This window comes from Ovis canadensis, chromosome 22, assembly GCF_042477335.2.
Source record: "Ovis canadensis isolate MfBH-ARS-UI-01 breed Bighorn chromosome 22, ARS-UI_OviCan_v2, whole genome shotgun sequence".
Lineage (NCBI taxonomy): Eukaryota > Metazoa > Chordata > Mammalia > Artiodactyla > Bovidae > Ovis > Ovis canadensis.
The window spans coordinates 28207383-28223490 of NC_091266.1; the positions used below are offsets into that span (position 1 = coordinate 28207383).

General features: G+C 44.8%; 1 protein-coding gene across 9 annotated transcripts in view; it reads left to right on the plus strand.

Annotated features, from left to right (window-relative positions):
- PCGF5 (polycomb group ring finger 5) overlaps positions 1–16108 on the plus strand; it is a 115405-nt gene that overhangs the window by 17014 nt on the left and 82283 nt on the right. Inside the window, exon 1 of one of the 9 annotated variants that reach the window (XM_069567505.1) lies at positions 4384–4496. The exons of 7 other annotated variants lie outside the window; for them this stretch is intronic. The gene's annotated coding sequence lies outside the window, so the exon portion shown is untranslated. Of the gene's footprint in view, positions 1–4383; positions 4497–16108 lie in introns of those variants that run through there. One more of the 9 variants, XM_069567499.1, reaches the window with a different exon arrangement.

A 16108-nucleotide genomic window follows, 5' to 3' on the forward strand; every position in this document is an offset into this window, starting at 1 on the left:
TTGAACACAACTTCATGACTAAACCGCTACATAGATACATACTTATCCACATGAAAATGGAGGGAAGTTAAAGAAAAATCAAAGAGTATAAATATTAAATATCCAGGCTAATGGACGTCATAGACTCCTGCACACGGTGCACGGGGTTTATCTGTTCTCTTTTGGGTGGGCCTCCTCGACTGGTAGGAAATAGGTTGAAACCTTAAGGGCCGGTATTAAGCACAGAGACATTTTCAAGTTGTGTTGGAGTTATATGACTCTAATTTTGAAAAAGTTTTCCCAATCATATAGAAACATATGGAGATCTTAACTGCCAAAACAATTTCATGTCATTTACAAATGAATAAAACCCAGAGAGATATTAAGGGATACTTTCTTTTGGAGGTTACAGTTTTACATTTTTCCTTAGGAGTGAGGGGACTTAGTTCTGTTGTGATGTGTCATTAAAGGGCTGTGGCGTCAGAGTCTACCCAAGTCTCTAAGCTTTAGTTTCCTCATGTATAAAATATGAGATTTAGTCTCAATTATTACCAAGGTCATTTTGAATCATCTGTGATTCTGGAAAGTTATAAAACACATCCTGTATCCATGGAGAGGAAAGTTGATTGGTGACTCCAAAAATAGACTTATTTTCTCCTTCATAACATTGATGCGCTCTCATTGAGGAAATCACTCTGTGTATATTGCCTTAATCAACCAATTTCTTGACTTTTCTGTTCTTATTGCCAGAAGCTCAAAAATGAATGAGAGACTGTCTTAAGAAACACCAAACAAATAGCTCTTGCCTCTTGTTTTAAATATAGAACTGAATTATTGTGCTCTTTTGCATTTCTGTTGTAGGTATTCAGAAGGCAGAAGGTGGTGATTTGGTAAATTTGGAAGCTATTTTGCATCAGTTCTTGCTTCTTTTGTGTTTGTGTGAGAACCCCATTCAAAACATGTCTTATTTCTTCTTCTCTGAAAATATACTTTGCTTCATTTTTTGCCTTTCTGCTGGCAACAAGTCCGCATAAAATACATATAAATACTTCCAGATTTTGTCAAGATCCTTAGGTAACAATTATTTTCCTCTATTAGCATGCAGTTAACCTAGTGAGGTATCGTTCCATTTTATTCCGCAGCCCCTTGATTTCTCGCACCGTCAGCCTGTCCGTGTGTGGTGATGCCCTAAGGGGTCCTCCTCCAGTTGCTCTGAGGTCGCAAGGCCTGTGGCCACGCCATACCCTTAGGCCTGTCCCCTCTGTAGCATTTTTACCTGGTCAGGCCGAGTATAGTGCTGGTAGGGAGAGTCTCCCCGTCTGTCAGCATCTGTGCTGGATCCAGCCCTTTGAAGCAGAGAATCAGCTCATTAAATGAACATCTTAAATGAACATCTTAAATGCCTAGAGAGGCTGCAGAAATTTCACTTTGACTTTCCCTATTCTGTAAGACTGTATGTCCAAAGTATCAGATCACTGACTAGCTGTGTGAGATCAGACAAGTCACTTGCCCTCTCTGAGCCTCAGTTGCCTTCTCTGTGAAGTTTGGATTTGATCTCTAAAATGACGTGGTCTTCAAAAGAAATACTTTTTCTTTCTTGCTTTGTCATAATCCTTCTGACCCTGAACTGACTGACTGGCAGTCGGTAGTCTAAACATCAGTAGGTGTCAGTGCTTTCTCATGGTACTTCCTCAAACCAGTATGTTTCTTTTGCCCACTACACAAGGCATTTATGGAGGTTTTTACAAATCACTTATGACAATTTTAGTCATTTATTTTTCTGTGCATATTGAGACCAGATGAACTCAACAACTCAGTTTGGTTTGCCCGTGTACTTGGATAAAAGCATAAAAAATAAAGCATTGTTATTTTTGTAGCAATAACAAACATTTTTATCCAGCAAACATTGATGTCTTTATTAGTGAGAACTGAGTTAGTTAGATACTATTCACCTCAGCTGTGGGGCAATGTTAAGAGATCAGTCCTTTGATGTTTATCCATATTCCTCATCACCAGTCAAGATCTTTGTTCTTATATGTGTTTTTGAACTGTTGAAACTAAAAGCAATCTGTGGAAATGGGGTTAGAGAATGTTAAGCGACAGAATAAGTTTGTTTATTCATCCAAGAAGTGCTTACTCCATACCTTCTAGCTAGTCTTTAGATTGGCATTGAATGAAAGAAAGATCCTTGACCCAAAGGAGTTTATTTTGTAGCAGGGGAATACATATGATAATCAATAAGCATAGTACATATTTGTTATAATATTTGTTATAAGATGGTCAGAGCTATAGAAAAATGAGAAAATTGTGCAAGAAAAGGGGATGAACTGTGATGGGGAGTGGAGAGCTGGGTTGCAGTATGAATGCCATGGTCAGGAAAGGAGGCATGGTGGACAGAAAGCCCCCCAGGATGTCCATGCTCTAATCCCTGGAACCTGTAAATAGGTTGCGTTCCATGGCAAAGGGGCTTTCCAGCTTTAATTATAGTTACAGGCCTTAAAATACAGAGATCATCCTGGGTAATCTGGGTGGCCCTTAAAAGTAGACCGAGTGGTCTGAGTCACAGAGATGTGGCTGAGTCTGGAGCAATTCAAATGGGAGGGAGATACAGCCTGCCAGTGCTGGAGAGGGGCCATGTGGAGAGGGAACACGAGGGAGAGCAGCCTTGAGGAGCAGCGACCAGCGGGGAAGCGGGACCTCCGTCCTACAGCTGCAAGAACCTGAGTCTGGCCAGCAACCTGAACGAGCCTGGAAGCATACTAACACTGGATCGGGTAGTCTATCCCTTCTCCAGTGGCTCTTCCTAACCCAGGAATTGAACCAGGGTCTCCTGCATTGCAGGTGGATTCTTTACCAGCTAAGCTATCAGGGAAGCTTATACTAATACCTAGAGCCTTCAAAAAGGAACGCAGCCCTGCTGATACCTTGATTTTGGCCTTGTGAGACCTGAGCAGGGGACCAGCAGGGCCGTGCTGTACCCAGACTTCAGACCCACAGAACTAGGAGATTATAAATGGATGTTGTTTTAAGTCCCTGATTCTGTAGTAATTGCTCATAGCAGCAATAGAAAACTGGTACAAGGACTGAGGAAGATAGCCCTAGGTATCAGGGAAAGAGTATTCCAGCAGAGAGAACAAGGAGAGCCAAGTCCCTGAGTGAAATCCATCTGGAGGGTTAGAGGGACAGCAAGTGGCCAGCGTGACTGGAGTGGAGAAAGCAAGGGATGCCGAGGAGGAGGTCAGAAAGGCAACTGGGATGGACGGTGGAGACTATCAGGGGCTTTGGCTTTTATACCCAGTGACCTAGGGAGTCCTTGGAGCATTTTGATCAGAAAGTAATGTGTCAACTTAATTTTTAAAAGGATCATGTTGACTGCTCTGAAAATGAACTATAGGGGAGAAGCTGGAGACCAAATAGGAAGTGACAGCAATTCTGATGCAAGGTGGTGGTGGCCTCAGCCGGTGGTAGTGGAGGTGATGAGAGGTGGCCAGATTCTAGATATATTTTGAAGATAAAGTCTACTCTTCCGTGATTTAGATGTGGGATATGAGAGAGAGAAGAGTCAGAGATGATTCTCTCGTTTGGGACCTGAACAACTGGAAAGAGGCAGTTGCAGTCAACCAAGATGTAGAAAGCTGTGGGTGGAGGAGATTTGTGATGGGGGAGAATTGGAAGTCAGTTTGAACATAGCGACTGTGTCTGTTAGATAGCCATTTGGAGAGGCAGAGCAGTGGCATCCATATAGGCCCAAATCCTAATCTCCAGATCCTGTGAACATGCCACCTTGGGTAGCAAGAGGGACTTTGCAAATGTGATTAAATTAAGGACCTAGCGGTGGAGAGATTATCCTGGATTATCCAGTGGGCCCAGCCTAATCACATGAGTCCTTAAAAGTGGAGAACCTTTCCTTTGATGGCCAGAGGGAGATGTGACTCTGGAAGGATCAGATCATCAGAGAGATTCAGTGTGGCTGGCTTTGAAGACAGGAAGGGGGCAGTGGGCCAGGGAATGGAGGTGGCCTCTAGAAACTGGAAGAAGCAAACGGATCTTCCCTAAGACTCTTGAGAAAGGAACACAGCCCTGCCAATATCTGATTTTACCCCAGTGAAACTCATATCTGACCTGCAGGCCCATCAGAAAACACTTGTGTTGCCCTAAGGCTAGATTTGTGACAGTTAGTTCCAACAGCCGTAGAAAACTAATACACAGAGAATGCAGTTGGACCTGAATCTGGAGAGGAGGGGAGGGAGGCCTGGAAGTGTGCAGATGGTATTTAAAGGCCCGGGGATGAAGGAGATCACCAATAGAATGTCCTCTTCTCTTCTCTTTGTCTCTGCTCAAAGCATTGAACCCTTGGCATTCCCCATCAGTGAGGAAGAAGGAAACAGCAGAGCGTACCGAGAATGATCAGCCAAGGAGATGGGGGCAAAAACAGGGTGGTGTCCGGAGGGCAAGTGAAGAAAGCAAGTCAAGGAAGAGGGAGCGATTGTTTGTGAGAGATGCAGCTGATGGACTAGGTAAGATGAAGAGCGAGCTGATGCTAATGAAGACTTCCTGAAAAGGGGAGCAGAGGAAAGGGGTGGCAGCTGTCAGGGAAAGTGGCATCAAGAGAACTTTCTTTGCTTTTATTTTTTTAGAGGTAGCGTTAAGGGCATGTTTGTATGGTGATGGGAGCTAAGAATTGCTGAGGAAATGTCCTTGGGTGGGCAGTAAGGATGGTGTGTTTGTAGGGCATGAGTTGATGTCTACTTTGGTAGCAGATCGGTGAGTTGCAAGTGGAGGGTGGGTGAATGCGGTGGGAGTGTGTGGGCCTTCTCTTCTGATGCTCCCATCTTCTTAGTGGAATAGGAAAGCAGATGAGAATGAGGATGCAGAAGGTGGTTTGGGGGGTTTAACAAGCCAGGGATATGTAGTAGGATTACTTGGAAGCATTAAAAGCCCATAAGAAATTTATGATCATGAATTGAAAGGAGTAAATGACTCCATACACCTTTGAGAAAAGTGCCACCTAATACTAGATACCGCCTCTCTTTAAAAAAAAAAAAAAAGCCAAAAATTAAAGGACAACATAAAGTACAATTATGCAAGAAAAGCCCAATATTACTTTCTTATCATTTCTATCACTTCCTAGAAGATAACTTGCCATATAGGGTTATTAAATTGTTGAACATAAATCATATTTTACTAAATCAAATTTAAGTGAGTCTTAAGCTGGGTTCCTCTAAGTAACAAAACCTGGACAAGGCTTTATGGGACAATTAGTTTATATTGAGTAGTAATAGCAAAGAAAAGGATTGGCCCCTGGAAAGAATTAATAGGAGAGAAAGGAAACTGGAGGCAAGATTTGTTCAGCAACTTGGTGACCACTGTGAATAGCTGGGGCTTGATCCCACAGGTGACCCTCCAGGGACATGCCCTAGAATTGTCCGATGGAGGACATACTGGGGGCAGGGGTAATTCATTCATTTTTTTCATCCGCTTGCTCCCATCCCCCGTTGATCATGGATTGCTTCATGGAGTCTGAAGTCCGTCACAGGACTCCGTGTGTGTCAGAAAGCTCAGTGGGTTCCTGCAGGTGACGGGGGGTAGCTTGACAATAGGATACCCAGCACCAGGTGGAAGGAGTCTGTACTTGTTGAATACACGGTTTTCATAATTCCTCTTCTTGTTCACTTTTTCCGTGCCATGTGGCTCATCTCACGCAGTTAAGCTACTTACTAAGTGAGGAGCTGCTGAGGCCTTGGGGGTTCACTGATGGAGGAGACACGGCCCCTCCCTCAAGTCTCCCAGTTCCCCGAGGAGCTTCCGCAATTCGTTTTATTCTTGGCATGACGTTGTGGTCCGCTGGAATCCTTAAACAAAAGAGTAGCATGTTGTGGTTTCTCTGTTAGAAGCAAACGGGGAGTCATTACTGGCAGTGCTCTGGTCATCTGATAGACAGACAGACCCACCCCAAACTTGATATAAAACAATCATCTGTTGCTTCTTGTGGTTTCTGTGGGTCAGGAATTTTGATTCTGGTTGGCTGTGTGGCCTGTCTCCATTCCATTCAGGATCAGGACAGAAGGCTTAGAGGCTGGGGTGGCATCGTCTTAAGGCTTGCTCGCTTACTGGTGCCTGGTCTGAGACACCTGGGCTCCTCAGATGCATCCTTCTCTCTGTGTGACCTCTCCATGTGGATTCTCCAGCGTGGAGGCATCAAAGGTCCCAGACTTGTTACGTGGCCCCCCGGGGCTCCCAAGGAGCATGGCTCAAGAGAGGAGGGGCCAGAGGAAAGTGTGTCACCTTTTATAACCAGTCTTGGAAGTCACATAGAATCACTTGTACCTGGTCACAGGCCTGCCCAGATTCAAGAGGAGGGTTCACAGTCATAACGCTTGATGGAGGCATGTCCGCACCACACTGCAAGGAGCCCTGTCGGGTGGAAGGTATGTGTCAGTGTAGCCATGTTTGGAAGATGAAATCTCAAGGGCAGTGTTATTGCAGTGACTGCTGATGGTCGTTGAGGGCTCACTGTGCTCCAGGCATGTGTTAAGTGCTGAGTGTGTTACATTATTTACCTTCTAGCAGGTGGAGTTTGTAAGGTGACCCCCGCCTTTTTATAATTGTATTTTTGGTCTTCATTGCTATGCACAGGCGTTCTCTGACGGTGGATAGCAGGGGCTGCCCCCTAATTATGGAGCGTGGGCTTCTCCTTGCAGAGGCTTCTCTTGTCTCAGAGTGCAGGCTCTAGGCAGGCAGGCTCCGGCAGCCGCAGCTTGTGGGCTCTAGAGCACAGGCTCAGGACCTGTGGCGCCCAGACTTGGTTGCTCCGCAGCACATGGATTCTTCCCGAGCCCGTGTCCCCCGCGTTGGCAGGCAGAGTCTTAACCGCTGGACCACCAGGGAAGTTCCTTTGCCCCCTTTTTACAAGGAAATAGGGAGACTCAGTGAGGTTACATGACTGGTGTAAGCTCACAGAGGAGTTCTAAATTCTGTGATGAAAGGGCTGATGGTGGTGAGGAGGAGGTGGGGGCCTTACTTCCAGAGGGAAACAGAACCACAGGTCCCTTTCTGACTCCTCCTTCAGCAGCTCCTGGCAGTTTCCCCACCCTCTTTCCCTCCCTGTTCTTCCCTCCAGTATATTTCTATTTTATTCAATTAAATTTCAGTGATGTTGTCCTATACCATTTTTCACTATTGTGCACAGAGATCATTTCAGTTATGCCTTGAGTCTGTGGATTGATCAGGAAACACAAGTATTACAAAAAGACACCTGAATTTATTTTAGAAAACTTTATAGACCATAAACTATTGGTATGTTGGAAACTTTTGTATATAAAAAGGACACATTTCCTAATACTGTGGAATCTCAAGCTTTTTTTGCACTAGGGTCAGTGATTTTCAAAGGGGATTCCCTGTCCTGCTAGCGAGGCACTAATGTCCTTTGTAAATGCCCTCCTCCCTTCCCCTGCTCCTGTCTGCCCCTGAGAATGGCAGGCCTGTCGCAGAAAGGCAGTGGCTCTGAATCCTGTTCATTTGAAACCTCATTAGTGAGCATCTCATAGACATTGTGTCTTGGTGGATGTTTCATGAATGAATTCCATACATATAAAACCTCCCAACTGCTGATTCGATGAGTCTGTGGTTTTCTTCTGCATCTAAACATCCAGTTTTTAGAAGTTATTAATAGAAACATATTTCTATCTTTGGGCACCTAGGTGCCTAGAAGAAAGAGAAGATGATTTGTTGTTTTGGCCTCACAGTGCCAATCTAAATATCTTTGGAGGGAGTAGAAACATACGCTTTGTTGAATTCACATTGCCATTTAGAAAGTTTCTTCAGGTTCTTCTCAAGATGACTCATTCATTCATTCAAAAAATATTATCTACTAAGTGCCAGACACTGGGGGACCCTGCAGCAGTGAGAAAAAACAGACAAAAATCATCTGCCCTCACGGGGCTTACTTTCTAATGGGTGGAAACAGTAAATACAGAATATGTATAATTTGTCAGATGGTAGGGAATGCTGCAGAGGGAAGTCAGTCCAGAGAAGGGAAATGCAAGCGTTAGATTATGTCACTCAGCACAGCTGTGTTCCCAGGACTTGCCACCTTCTCCAGGTAGACGCCAGCATCCTTACAGAGGCCCAGAAGGCTCTGCCAGATCTGCCCCTCACCTCCCTGACCTTAGACCCCCTCAGTTCTCAGCCACACTCACCTCCTTGCTCTTCCTTGGGCATCGGCTTTGTTCTTGCTCATTCATTTCTCTCTGTGTCACCACCTTCCTCCTGGTGACCATGAGCCTAAGTCCTTATCTCTTTGCCCAGGTGTCACCTTCTCAGTGGTGCCTTTGCTACTTACCATCTTCTTTTAAGTTACAGTCGTTATCCACTGCTAGCCTTTCCTCTCCAGGAGGTCATAGCCAAGCAGAGGAGGTGACCGGCTGCCACCAGTTGGGCACAACCTTTGGCAGAGCAGCATCACCAGCTTTCACACTGGAGAGCCGTCTCAGTCCTTCAGTGTCACTGGGAGAGTCTCGGCAGAGGCCCTGCCTGTGGTAGCATCATGGGAATCTCGCCAGCCCCTGCAGGAGCATGATCTTACCTGAGCTTCCTTGGTGGGAGTTGCCAGGATGGCGTTTGCCTTCGTCACACCGGGGGATGGTATGTCTGATGGGTTGGGTGTGGTCCAGGGCCCTCTTTCAGATGGATTGTTTCTGCCCCATGATTTTTGACTTGGTGTGCCTGGTGTGTTTAGTCTGCTGCTTCTCCTTGGCAAAGCCATTCTTGTTTTCTTTCTCTGTGAGAGATTTCTCTCTTTCATTGCCCTCTGAGACTACCTCATCTGAGTTCTCTCAACTTTCAGTTTCACTGACTACGCTGACCTTTCATGTATTTCTTGCCTTTTTTCAGAAACCGAAACTGCATCTCATACGTAGCTGGTCTGTATCTGCCTCATTCCCATCTTATTAAAAACTTTGCTATATTTCCTCCTGTCTCCACCACTTCCTGGTCTTAGAGCATTAAAAGGAACATGCCTGCTTCCACAGGCAGAGTTCCAGAGTCTGTGACTTTCATGACATAATAAATAAAATGTAAAATGAAGTCATCACAGGTGGGGTCCTCTGGGAAGCCAACCACAGAGTAGAGCTGAACACTCAGGATGTTTATCAGCCCTTTGAAGGATGGGAAAGAAACAAGAAGGCAGGCCCAGCGGCAGCCTCAGCAGCCCCCCGAGGAGCGCTGGGGCTAAAGTAGGCCTTCAGAGTTGGCTTGACTTGGGCTGAGATGAACAGGCCTTTTCTGCTCGAGCACCCCTCAGTCAGTGCGTAATGATGAAAAACTGAATGGCCCACCTCAAGGGCCCCCCAACTCTTAGCCAGTGTGCTATTCGACCTCTCAGTTTACATTAATTCCTGTTTAAACCTTCCCTGATGCACTTGGGAAAGTGCATCACCTTGGGTAGGAGGATCTCTGTAGCTGAGGCCATCCCCACGGCGGCCACGGGGACCTCACTGATGGCATCCAGGCAGTGCTGCCTTCTTCCTCCTCATTTATGGAGCTAGGCTCCAAGATAGGATACAGTGGCTCAGTGAAGAGGGAACCTCATCATCAGTTTCAGCTGGATGTTTTCATCATTGAAAGCAAAGGATGCTAGAGCCTGAAGAGGCAGTCAAGATCCTCTCTCTAGTCCTGGTGTTTTAACTGGTAGAGAAATGGAGTCACAAAGGAGAAGAAATCCCAGTCTGGCTTCCCTAGAAACAGACCCCAAGACAAGGACTTGAGAGTAAGCGGTTTATCTGAGAGGTTCTCCCAGGAATGTCAGCAGGGAAGTGGGCAAGCGGGACAGGGCAGAGAAGCAGCCTTCAATAAAGGTGAGTTTTGAGAGAATAACTGCTGTGGGTATCTGGAGCTCAGTCCCTTGAGGGAATTTGGGGAATTGTCCTCCCCAAAGACCAAGGAAGCAGGGAGATTTGCCCTTGACTAAAGGCTGTTTCCTGGAGGCATTAGCTGCCCTGCATACACAGCTCACTCCCTGAGCTGGCCCAGCCTGCACCCAGAACCCTGGTCCAAGCACAGGCTCCCATAAGGCAGCCTGCAGAGTGGAGAGGGGAGCCTCGCAGACCAGGAAGGATGGGGACAATGATGCTGTCTTCTACAGGGCATCACCCCAGGTGTGACCAGAACTCAGGGGTCCTACCTACCAGCCAGTCCCTTGACAATGAGTAGTGAACATCTTCCTACACTGTGCCCACACCCATTCTGGGCAGTCTGGTGAGGAGGGTGAGGCTGTGAAAAGTGCAAGGGAGATAGTTCCTCTTTTTGAGAAGGGCTAAACACACATATGTGTCTGCAAGAGGGACCGTCTCCCTTGTGCTTTTGACAGCCTCACCCTCCTCACAGACTACCCAGAATGGGAAGATGACAGGGCACTGAGAGCTATGCCCTGTATGTGCCCGTGCCAAGCACAGAGCTGCTCTGAAGGGGGCTTTGCATTCTGTTTGGGGGAGGTTGAGTCGGGAACAGTGTCTCGGGGAAGGTTTAAACAGGAATTAATGTGAACTGAGAGGTCGAATAGCACACTGGCTGAGAGTTGGGGGGCCCTTGAGGTGGGCCATCCTACTTCTGTCACTCTGTGGCACTGGACAGTGGGCTCCTCTCTACAGTAGGGCCAGAGTAGAGTCTGAGTCACGCAGGTGTTGAGCACAGTCAGTGAAGGAGTTGATGTGAAAACATCTAACTGAGAGCCGGCCATATAGAATTTGGTGAACGTGAGCTGTGGTCTCAATGATAGTTGACACAGGAGGGTGGGGAGGCAAGGTCGTGTGGGAGTATGATTAGGGCGTGAGATTCTAGAAGCAAGAGGAGAAATGCTGTGAATGAACCTTCTGGGATGCTGGGGAAGTGATGGGGAAAGCTTTCTGAAGTCGAGAAGGGCCGCCCACTCAGACCAGGTTCTCATGGGAGCCTCGGTCCCCTCAAAGCAAAAGTTTAAGGGGAAACCCAATATGTAAAAAATATAAACAGAGCTGCTTGTTTGAAGGTGGAGTGGGGAACTGGGGTCCTATCTCTTCCCCTTCTCCCTCTACCCACAGCCCCTGAGGGAATTCTGAGAAACCCCAAAGCTGCAAGAACAAAAACAGCTTCTACAGAAAGAATTTTAAAAGCTACTGTAACACCTCATTTGTTCTGTATTGAGTTTGTTTTCCAGAAAAATATTTTTTTAGAAATTCATCTTGGATGAAATTTTGCTTAAGTGTGTTACTTTTTTGCCTTCTTAACAAGGCTGAATGAAAACCTTTTAATCTGTTCTTAATGACTTCTGATTATAGTAATGAACATTTAGTTACGGGTCTGTGCTTTAATGTGGTGATTTCCAACCTCAGAGGTTCTAAAGAGTTAGGATTGTTTACTTGTGCTGTGCTTTTCAAATTGTTAAAAGAAGCAGTATGGCATCAGGGGAAGGTCCTGGACTTGGAAGCTAGGCTGTCCAAGTTTGCGTTCCAGCCTTGCATCTTCTTAGCCTTGTGACCTTGGACAAGTACTTAACCTCTGTTTGCCTCAATTTCTTCTTCTGTAAATTGGGAATAATAATCATACTCCAGAGGGTTATTGTGAGAAATACACAAGTTCTGTATGTTCATTGCTTAGAATAATGCCTGCATATAAAAATTACCATACAAATGTCATTATTGTTAATATATCTGTTTTTATAATTCTTCTGTCTTCTCTATTGATGTAGCTGAGTGGTTTAACCTAGGGCTTGGAAGTGGAATAATTTAATTCTCATGACTCAGTTTATTCATCTGAAAAATGGGGCTAATAATACAAACGAGTTCACAGAATTTTTGTGAAGATTAAACAGGATGAAATTGGGGAAGCCTTCAGCACAGTATATGGCATATTGTTGCGTAGTTGTCATTACTATGAATTATTAAGACTCTAAATGAGGGACATTGTAACTGTAATGTAATCTAGAGCCAGAAGTTTTTACTAGGTTGACCCCTTAGAAAGAAGTCTTTAGAAAGTTCCTTCTTGTTACTTAATTGTTTTTCAGTTAGTAGAATTGTTACATTAAGTAACAATGATCTTAAGTAATAAACATTCAATGTGTTTCTTAATATTGGAACAAGGGGTGGATGGGTGGAAGAATGAACTGTTTGTGCTATAGAATATGATGCTTATTAATGAATAAGCCTCTGACTCATTACTTTTAGATGTATTTATGATGAAAGAGTTTGTGTTTGGTTTAGTTAAAAGGTTGACGTGATTAGTACTCATAAAGGGGGATATTTTTAAAGGAAGATAAACAGTAAAGAAATGTGTTGGTGGAAATGACTAGAAGCAACTCAACATTAGGCATCAAATTTTCTGATACAGAAGCGAGGCGAAGTGATATGAAAAGCAGGCAAACAAACAAAGAGTGATTTTGAAGCCCTGGTGACTGTGAGATGTTCACCAACCACACACCAGCATACGCCTTGGTACTAAGCATTTTAAGGGCTAACTTAGGTTTCTGCACTTCCCTGGTGGCTTAGACAATAACGAGTCTGCTTGTAGTGAAGGAGACCCAGGTTTGATCCCTGGGTCAGGAAGATCCCCTAGAGAAGGGAAAGGCCTCCCACTCCAGTATTCTTGCCTGGAGAATCCCATGGACAGAGGAGCCTGGTGGGCTATCATCCATGGGGTCGCAAAGAGTCAGACACGACTGAGCAACTAACACTTAGATCTCGCGCCATGCTGCTATCAAGACTAACCCATGCATGAGGATTTTGTATAGCCAAGGTTCTATTGCATAATAAAGTGTTAAGAAAAAAATACCCAACGCATAGGAGTGAGGCACAAGGGTGAAGATTGCATGTCCCTTCTTCAGTGCTCTGCTGAAGCACTGGCGGACATACCCAGTCACAGCTCACAGGAGTCTCTAGCAAACTGTATCTTTGTTGAACTTATTAATTTACTATTGATCAGGACTCAGATTCTGTGAAGTTAGATGTTCACTGTAGATTGATAACTTGCAAACAGTTTTTGTCTGATAATGAAGATAAACCTGAAATTTTGTAGTTTTATTGACCTATAGCATATTAATCTGGAGAAGGCAATGGCACCCCACTCCAGTACTCTTGCCTGGAAAATCCCATGGATGGAGGAGCCTGGTAGGCTGCAGTCCATGGGGTCGCTAAGAGTCGGACACGATGGAGCGACTTCACTTTCACTTTCCACTTTCATGCATTGGAGAAGGAAATGGCAACTCACTCCAGTGTTCTTGCCTGGAGAATCCCAGGGATGGCGGAGCCTGGTGGGCTGCTGTCTATGGGGTCGCACAGAGTCAGACACACTGAAGCGACTTAGCAGCAGCAGCAGTATATTAACCAGTTACACACACACACACACACACACACACACACACATAAAAACAATCTTCTTTCAGTATTCTCTTTCATTGACTATATATACTTCAGGCTTTCCTATACTCCACTGAACTGGATGTATCATCCTGCTGTTTTAAATTAATGATTTAAATAAATTTTTGACACATGCTCCATTTATATTGTTATGAGTGATGTTTTAACTCCTTGACAGTATATCCTAACAAACTAGCTGTTAATGGGAATTTCCTTTCTTACTGTTTTCTTGCTTTCTCTAACAGCTTTGTTTGTTATAATTTCAAAATTGATACATGTTTTACAGCTCTTTTATTCTTTTGATGTTGACATTCTGTGAAGAGTAAAACCAAGTGTAGGTAGTCAAAAGCTTTAAACCTGATTTTTTTAGGCTGTTTAGTTGTGAACCTAATGATTTCAGTAAGACCCACATTTCTGAAATGTGTTATGTCAGTATAAGCTAATGTAACACTTTCATAACAGTTTTCATAATATGATGGTGCAACTTGCTGTTTTTGAAGTTGTTTGAGTTTATGGAACATGACATTAAAAATTGTAGAAATGTTCCATTTAGTGTAACTAGAACTACAAATTAGGTTATGATAAAATTTAGAGAACGTGTTTTTAATAGTTACTGGGTTTTATACAGAAATTTTTAGAAGTATATTTCTCTTCATTCTTTACTCCTCATAAAATATTCTGACAAATCTTGCATTAGAAAAGTGAGCTATTTGTTAGGGATGGGATGTCTTAGACAGGACCCCAGAATTAGATAACAGACTGAACTTACGACTTCCCTGGTGGCTCAGATGGTACAGACTCTGCCTGTAGTGCAGGAGACCTGAGTTCAGTCCCTCAGTTGGGAAGATCCCCTGGGGCAGAACTTGAAGGAAAACAGGTTTGATTAAAGGAGAATGGAGAGGCAGGTGCCAATATTTTCTGAAGTACTTTCTGGGCATTTTTGAAGACTTTTTATGATAATGCTTTATGGTGACTCAGCCCCTTCAGAACTTAACCTCCGGAAAGGAATTATGGCTTCTGGGAGAACCAGCACTGGATGTTATAAATATGGCTCTTCAACTTATCAGCTATGATGTGGCTTTTTTTTTCTTTTTGCAACCTCTCAACCCAAAGAAAACTTTCTGGAGACCTTTGCATGAGATTTAAATGGGAGTGGAAAGAGAAAGGAATTCGGCAGAGTGTGTTTCTAAGTATGGCATCTGAGGAAGAAAAGACCTAGATGGAAAGCTGGCAGAAAGGGGAAGCATGCTCAAGCCTGGCACTGAGCAAGCACACTTGGCTGCTTCCTCATGGTAGCCCCTTCATTACAGGGGCTGGGTGGTTGGCTGTCCAGTGCAAGATGGACAGGTGTGAGGCTGCAGTTGGCTTAACAGAGTAAACAGGAAAGTCTGGATGATGGCCTAGGAGGGGCTCCGTGACCTTACCACCTCCAGTCTCCCTTTTGCTCTCTCGGCGCCAGCTTGGGCGCCATCCTGCCTCAGGACCTTTGCGCATACTGTGCCCTCTGCCTGGTATGTGCTCTCCCCAGTTATTTGCACAGTTTATTCCATCATCTCATTCAGGCCTCTGTTCACTGTCACCTCACTAGAGTCCTTCTCCAACACATGTTTTATTTTTTATTATTTTATTTTAGTGGCGGTATCCTACAATATGTAGGATCTCAGTTTCCCAACCAGGGATTGAACCCAGGCCCCCTGCACTGGAAGCACAGAGTCTTAACCATGGGACCACCAGGGAAGTCCCTCCAACCACCTGTTTTATTTTTTACTTTATTATTGTCATTTTAAAATTTATCGTCTTAACTGTTTACTGCTGTGCTGGGTCTTCATTGCTTTGTGCAGGCTTTATTATTGTTATTTTTAAGTTTATCCTCTTAACCATTTACTGCTGTGCTGGTCTTCATTGCTTTGTGCAGGCCTTCTCTAGTTTTGGGGAGCTGAGGCTGCTCTCTGGTTGCAGTGGCTTCTCGCTTCAGAGCATGGGCTCTGGGCATGCAGGCTTCTGTGGTTCTGGCACATGGGCTCAGTAGTTGTAGCTCTCAGGCTGTATAGTTCAGGCTTAGTAGCTGTGGTTAATAGACTTTGTTGCTCCACAACCTGTGGGATCTTCCTGGACCAGAAATCAAACCAGTGTCCCCTGCATTGCAAGGCAGATTCTTAACCACTGGACCACCAGGGAAACCGCCCCCCGACCCCCGCTTTTTTTTTTTTTTTTTGAGATGATCTTAAGCTTTTTATTTTATATTGGGGTGTAGCTGATAGTTTCAAGTGGACAGCAAAGTGACTCACCATACATATGCATGTTCCATTCTCCCCCAAACTCCCCTCCCATCCATGCTGCCACATAACACTGAGCAGAGTTTCTTATGCTATATGGTAGGTTGATTATCCATTCTAAATATAGCAGTGTGTGTATATATCCCATCCCAAACTCCTTGCTGCTGCTGCTGCTCAGTCGCTTCAGTCGTGTCCGACTCTGTGCAACCCCATAGATGGCAGCCCACCAGGCTCTCCCATCCCTGGGATTCTCCAGGCAAGAATGCTGGAGTGGGTTGCCATTTCCTTCTCCAATGCATGAAAGTGAAAACTGAAAGTGAAGTCACTGAGTCTTGTCCAACTCCCAAACTCCTTAACTATCCCTTTCCCCATCCTTCTCCCCATTCCCGCCCCCACCCTAGTTTTTTCAGTCTGTGAGTGTTTCTGTTTTGTAAATAAGTTCATTTGTATCTTTTTAGATTCTGCATT